The following is a 7,690-nucleotide window of genomic DNA, read 5'->3' as shown; positions in this document are numbered from 1 at the left end:
GCAACCTCTTGTCTCAGTGTTTCAAAATCTTTGATCATTTTATCTTTGAAATCATTGAGTTCTTGAGTCATCTTCTGAATAATTTCTTGAGATACCTTTTGAATAATTTCTTGAGAAATCTTTTGAATAACTTCTTGAGCTCCTAATTCCTTCTTTTCTTCCAGTCTGTTGATCTTATTTGCTATCCACATTGTGAACTCGATTTCTGACATCGCAGCTTTTGCTTGTGGATGGGGTCTTCAATTGTGTCTTCCCTATTTTCCCTTGGAGGAGTTGATCTACTTTGGTTATTTGAGTTGCCAGAGTTTTCCGCTAGTTCTGCCCCATGCTGAGTTTACCTTGTTTGGAGGTCTTACCAGAACCGTTCAGTTGATGGCTTCTTCTGGTTGCCCAGAGAGACAGGCGGAGCATGTCTGTTGTCTTCTCCCAGTTCTTGGGTGCTGGGGCAGCCGGGGTGCAGTGGAACAGCAGCAGTTTTGATTGTATTTTTGGGGTCGCAGCTCACCTCAGGAAGGTTGAAGTGCACTCTTCAATCTTTTCTCTTGTCTCTGCTCCAAACCATCAGCTAATTTGCTAAGCTTCTGTTCTTTCAGCCTCCTTCTGGATGGGAGCTTCTGTAAAAAGCTGGCTGCAATCCACCATCTTGGCTCCGCCCCCCATATCAAGTTCTGAAATAACATCATCTATACAAAATCTCCCCAAAAAGAAAAGCCCGGGACCAGATGGCTTCACATCAGAATTCTACCAAAGCTTTAAAGAAGAACTAGTACCTATATTATTCAACCTTTTCCAATACGTTGAAAAAGACAGAATACTACCCAAGCTATTCTATGAAGCAAACATCACCTTGATTCCCAAACCAGGAAAAGACCCAACAAGAAAAGAAAATTATAGACCAATATCACTAATGAATATTGATGCGAAAATATTCAACAAGATCCTAATGAACAGAATCCAGCAACACATCAAAAAAATTATACACCACGACCAAGTAGGTTTTATTCCAGGATCTTAAGGATGGTTGAACATATGTAAATCTATAAATGTAATTCATCGCATAAGCAAATCAAAAAAGAAGACCATATGATTCTCTCAATCTCCCAAAGAAGGAAGGAAGGAAGAAAACCCTTATTCTGCATGTATGTGTTGAATCCTCAATTTATTAGTAAACATAATTTAGTAATATATAAAAACCATCATCCATCATGAACAATTAGGATTTATTCTAAAGCATTTAAGACTATTTCAATATTTGAAAATAAATCAATGTAATCCACATGCTAACAGGCTAAAAAGAAAAATAAGATGATCGTGTTAATCAACTCAGAAAAAAAAATCCAACAAAATTCAACATCCACTCATTATAAATACTTTCAGAAAACTAGGCATGCAGGAGAAACTTACTCAATTGATAACGAGTAAATATAAAAATCTTCATTTAACATAATACCTAACAGTGTAAAGTTGAACGCTTTCCTCTTAAGATCAGGAACAAAGCAAGGGAGAAGTTTTCATTATTCTTACTCAGTATAATACTGGGAGCTCTAGCCAGTGCAATAAGGCAAGAAAAGGAAATAAAAGGCATATGGATCAGAAAGGAAAAAATAAAATTTTCCTATTTGTAGATAATATCATCATCTATGTCAAAAATCCCAAAGAATCTATCAAAAAAGAAAAAAAAACTTCATCTACTAATAAGTGAGTTCAGCAAGGTTACACTATAAATCAATATACAAAATGAAGTGTACTGCTACACAATAGCAATAAAATGTGTGCACCATAGTTAAAAATGCATGTATAATTGCTGAAAAGATAAAATACTTTGGTGTATAGCTAACAAAACATACACAAGACTTATGATAAAAACCTTAAACTACTGATAAAAGAAATCAAGAATGACCCATCAGATGGGAAATATAAAGTGCCACTGAATCGAAAGAAATCAAATGTGACCCATGAGATGGGAAATACACAGTGCCACTGACTTGGGCGACTCAACATAGTAAAAAAATGTTCATCTTTCCCAAATTGGTATACAGATTTAACATAATTTTTATGAGAATCCCTATGAGATTTTTATAGATAAAAACTAGTTTATTTGAACATTTATATGGAATTCCAAATGAACTAGAACAGTTAAAAAGTGGAGGATGAATCAGTGCTCAATTTCAAAACTTCTTACAGCACTACCATAATCAAACTGTGTGATAGTGGCAGAAAGATGAACATAGATCAATAGATAAGACCAGGAAATCCAGACATAATCTACTCAAGTGTGTTTCTGCTTTTTTACTTTCCAACTTTTTGACAAAAGTACAAAAGCAACTCACTGGGAGGAAAGGTAGGCTTTTCAGTAAATACTATTTGAGGAATTATACTTCCATAGGTAAAAAAAATAAAACAAAATAAAGACCTCAACTTAAATGTATAAGCAATTACTTAAAATGAAACACAGACTATAGGGTAAAACATAAAACTTTTTAGAAGAAAGCATAGGAGAAGATCTCGGAACCAAGGGCTAGTCAAATAGTTTTTAAACTTGATACCAAAAGCATGATTCATAAATAAAAAAAATGAAAAATTGATAAAAATTTAATAAATTGTACTGTTATCAAAATTAAAAACCTTTGCTCTGTTCAAGACACTGTTAAGAGTATGAAAAGAAAGGCTACAAAGAAAATATCACAAACTGGAAATACAACAAGGACTCACACCTAGTATATTATTTTTTTAAACTCTTGGGGGTCCCTGGGAAGGTGGCCAACTGGAGCTAGCTTTCAACTGAAACTCCAACCAAGAGAGAGAGATAATGGTCAGAAAGAACCCAATAAAGCTGAAGATCGGGAGCTGAGCTGAAAGAGAAGACTGATAACTGCATGTCCTCCCTGCTGAGGTAAGCTGTGACTCCAAGAAAGCAATTTCAGGTACAAAATCCATCCCAAAGAGGACAAAAGTCTGTTCCCTCCCCCAAGAGAGTGGCTTGCTGTGTGATCTCTACAAGCGAGCAGTGAACAGAAGCCCTCTCATCTCCCCCCATGGAAGAGAGTCCTTGAAGGCTGGGGCCACTTCTCCAGAGAGACCCCACTGTAAATCTGGGCATTCTCTTGCCTGGCATAAAAGTTGAACAAATATTTTCCTTCATACTCTGAACTCCCAGTCCACCTTTCTCCCCACCCCCTCTCCTGGAGGTCTGGAAGTCCAAACCCTGCAGAAACTGCAGTGTCCAGGGTTCCTTTCTAGGGCTGGGCATTGCAGGTGCCACAGCAGGGCAGCTGTGCTGAAAATGTGACTTGAATACAACTGGAGAGAGGCACAGGGGGGAGGGTGACTGGCCTGGTACCACCAAAGTGTGTATCAGTGATAGGCAGAGGCTCAGGTATCCACATAGAGGCACCTGCCACACAGTAGAAATTATAGTAGAGTGATCCCACTAGGGTCAAATTTTGGAGAGACACCTCCCCAATTCTGTGGCCTGCCAGAGGAAGCCAGACCTCACCCTGTAGGGGTACCAGAGGGACAGTGCAGCTGGGGCAGAGGCATGGTCTCTGAGAGAGAAAAACATTCAATTCATTTTTAACCCCTGGTTTGGAACAAATTCAGGTGGAACAATCCCCAGTTTCCATTGAGCACTGAAGGGAGTCAGGCTTCAGTTCCCCCTGCCAGCTGGTGGCAGAGTGCTGCAGCCTGGCTGAGGAGGCATTGACTCCCCTTTGACTCTGGCAGGCTCAAATCCAAGGTGCATTTGCTCATTGGAGGGAACTGGGTTACCAGTGACCAGGCCTGGTGGTACAAGATAGGGAAGAAGGCACCAGTCCCCCTGAACTAACTTTTTTGCTGTGTGGACCTCTCTGACTCAACAGAGCACCAGAGCGAATCACACTTGAGCTGCTAATGGACCCCTGTGTCTAGTTGCTGGAGACTTTCTGAACTCTCCCACTTGATTAGCAATTGTGCTCACTGGGGCAATTGGTTTGGACCTCTTGGCCTGGGCCAGCCACCTGGGGACCCTCCAAGGTTGAGCCCTGGTTTTGTTGTAGTGAGAGGAGCTTATCCTCCTCTTCCAGTTGTTCCCCTTGGGAGATGGGGGGTCTTAGTTGCTTATATTACTTTCCAGCTGAGATTTCATCCCAAAGCCACTGATTCACTAGGAATAGATAGAGACTAGCTGAATAGAAGACAGAGCCACCTAACCCCACCACACCAAGCAGATCCCCAGAGTCTCAGGCTACAGTACTGAACAGGACCTTTGTAAAGCTGTAGGGACCGTCACCAGTCCCAGCTCTTTGAAAAGGGCTGATTAACTACAACTCCAGGAGCCCTCAATCCAATTTTACCTTACCAGCTTCTATAACCAAACTGAGAAAAAGTAAGGGGCAGAATCAGTGGAAAAACTCTGGCAACATGAATAATCAGAGTAGATCAGCTCCCCCAAGGAATGACAAAGTAGATACAACAGAAGATGCTATTCATAAACAAATGGCTGAAATGTCAGAAATAGAGTTCAAAATTTGGATGGCAAATAGGATTAATAGAATGGAAGTAAATTTGGAATTAGAAATTCAAGGAGTAATTCAAAAGATGTCTCAAGAATTCAATAAATTCAGACAAAATCTCCAAAGATTTTGACATATTGAGGCAATAATTAGTAGCCCTCAAATATCTGAGAAATACAGTAGAATCCCTCAGTAACAGAATGGAACAGGCAGAAGACAGGATCTCTGACACTGAAGACAAACATTTTGCATGCTCCCAAACCCTCAAAGATGAAGAGAAGTGGAGAGCAAAATGGGTCATTTCCTGAGAGAGTAATGTGATCACTCCAAAAAAGCAAACATTCACCTTTATAGGAATTTCTGAAGGAAAAGAGGATGGTCCTAAAGGCATAGGTGTTGTACTTCAAGATATAATGGAAGAGAGTTTCTCAAGCATGGCAAGAGATACTGAAATTCAGACAGCAGATAGTTTCAGAAACCCAGCTCAACTCAATCCAAATAAAGCATCACCTAGACACATTGTAATTAACTTTGCCAACATTAATGTAAAGAAGAAAATTCTGTGAGCTGCCATATGTAAGAAAATCATAACTGACAAGGGGAAGAATATTAGAATGACCACAGATCTTTCTGCTGAAACTTTTCAAGCCAGAAGATGATGGTCATCAACCTTCAATCTCCTAAAACACACCAACTTTCAGCCCAGGACCCTGTATCCTGCTCATCTGAGTTTCATTTGTGATGGAGAAATCAAATACTTTAATGACATACACATGTTGAAGAAATTTGCCATAAGTAAACCAGCTGTCCAGGATATTCTCAGACCCATTCTCCCCCAATGACCAGCATAATGCTCTACCACCAAAGTTAACTCACTGAGAAATTTTTGAACAAAATCAAACTTCTACAGTGATGAAAGGATTAAAGATGTCCACTGGACATTTGAAAAACAGGTCACCCGAAACACTATGAGGCTTATCAATTCTCTCAATTCATGTGAATGGTTTAAATTATCCTCTAAAGGGGCACAGGCTGACTGACTAGATACATAAACTCAGAGAAGATATCTGTTTCATACAAGAATCTCATCTTATCTGAAAAGATGAAAATAGACTCAGGGTAAAGGGATGGACATCTATAATACAGGCAAATAGAAATCAGAAAAAAGCAGGGGTTGCAATTTTATTCTCATATACAATAGGCTCTAAACCAATAAAGGTAAGGAAAGATAAAAATGGTTACTTCATATTTGTCAAGGGAAACACTCGACATGAAGAGATTTCAATTATTAACACTTGCGTGACCAACTAGAATGCTCCTCAATTATAAAGGAACTAGACATGAACTATTTGATATCTTCCTACACCATAGTAGTTGGAGATTTTAACACCCCTTTGGCAGTGGTGGATGGGTTCTCTAAGAGTAAACTAAACAAAGAAATATTGGACTTAAATTTGACCCTACAACAAGTGGACTTAACAGACATCTACAGAACATTTCATCATAATAAAACTGAATACACTTCTCATCATTCCATGGAACATCCTCCAAAATTGATCACATCTTAGGTCACAAGTCTAACTTTAGCAAAGTTAAAAGAATAGAAATTATTCCTTGTATTTTCTCAGACCATCACAGAATAAAATTTGAACTCAACAACAGGAATATTCAGACACAAAGTCTTGGAAACTAAATAACCTTATGCAGAATGATAGCTGGATCATAGATGAGATTAGGAAGAAATTACCAAATTGCTGGAGCAAAACAACAATGAAGACATGAATTATCAGAACTTGTGGGACAATGCAAAGGCAGTCCTAAGAGGGAAATGTATAGTGTTGTAAGCTCTTAAAAGAACAGAAAGAGAGGAAGTCAACAACTTAATGGGACATCTCAAGCAACTGGAAAAGGAAGAACATTCCAACCCCAAACTGAGAAAATGAAATCACCAAAATTAGAGCAGAATTAAATGAAATTGAAAACAAAAGAATCATTCAAGAGATCAATAAATCAAAAAGTTGGCTTTTTGAAAGGATTAACAAAATTGATAAACCTTTGGCTAACCTAACCAGAAACACAAAAGATCCCTAATATCATCAATCAAAAATGAATTTGGTGAAATAACAACAGACACCTCAGAAATTCAAAAAATCCTTAGTGAATACTATAAAAAACTCTATTCTCAGAAACATGAAAATATGAAGGAAATAGACCAATACCTGGAAGCAAGCCACCTTCCTAGACTCAGCCAGAAAGAATTGAAAATGTTGAATAGACCAATATCAATTACTGAAATAGCATCAACTATACGAAATGTCCCAAAAAAGAAAAGTCCAGGACCAGATGGCTTCACATCAGAATTCTACCAAACCTTTAAAGAGGAACTAGTACCTATAGTACATAACCTTTTCCAAAACATAAAAAAAGAAGAACTACTTTCAAACACATTCTAGGAAGCAAATATCACCCTGAGCCCCAAACCAGGAAAAGACCCAACAAGGAAGGAAAATTATAGACCAAGATCATTAATGAATGTAGATGCAAAACTATTCAATAAGATCCTAGCAAACAGAATCCAGCAGCATGTCAAACAAATTATACACCATGATCAAGTTGGTTTTATCCAGGGTCTCAAGGTTGGTTCAACATACGTAAATTTATAAATATAATACATCACATAAAAAAATAAAAAGCAAAACCATATGATTCTGTCATTTGACATAGAAAAAGCTTTTAATAATATTCAGCATCTTTCATGATCAGAACACTTAGAAAAATAGATATAGAAGGGACATTTCTTAAAATGATAGAGGCCATCTACAGCAAACCCATAACCAATATCATATTGAATGGAGGAAAGTTTAAAACATTTCCATTCAGATCAGGAACCAAGCAAGGATACTGATTGTCTCCACTGCTATTCAGCATAGTAATGGAAGTTCACCCATCAAATTCAGGGTATCAAGGGTATCCAAATGTGGTCAGAGGAGATCAAACTTTTGTTCTTTGCTGATGATATGATCCTATACCTGGAACATCCCAGGGAACCAACTACAAAACTCTTAGAAATGATCAAGGAATATAGCAGCATCTCAGGATACAAAATCAATACTCACAAATCACTAGCTTTTATATATACTAAGAATAGTCAAGCTAAAGAAATAGTCAAGGACTACTTTTACAGTAGTGCCAAAGAT

The sequence above is a fragment of the Otolemur garnettii genome, unplaced genomic scaffold, assembly GCF_000181295.1.
Source record: "Otolemur garnettii isolate 467f Iridium unplaced genomic scaffold, OtoGar3 scaffold00171, whole genome shotgun sequence".
Classification (NCBI taxonomy): domain Eukaryota; kingdom Metazoa; phylum Chordata; class Mammalia; order Primates; family Galagidae; genus Otolemur; species Otolemur garnettii.
This window is presented reverse-complemented; position numbering follows the sequence as displayed.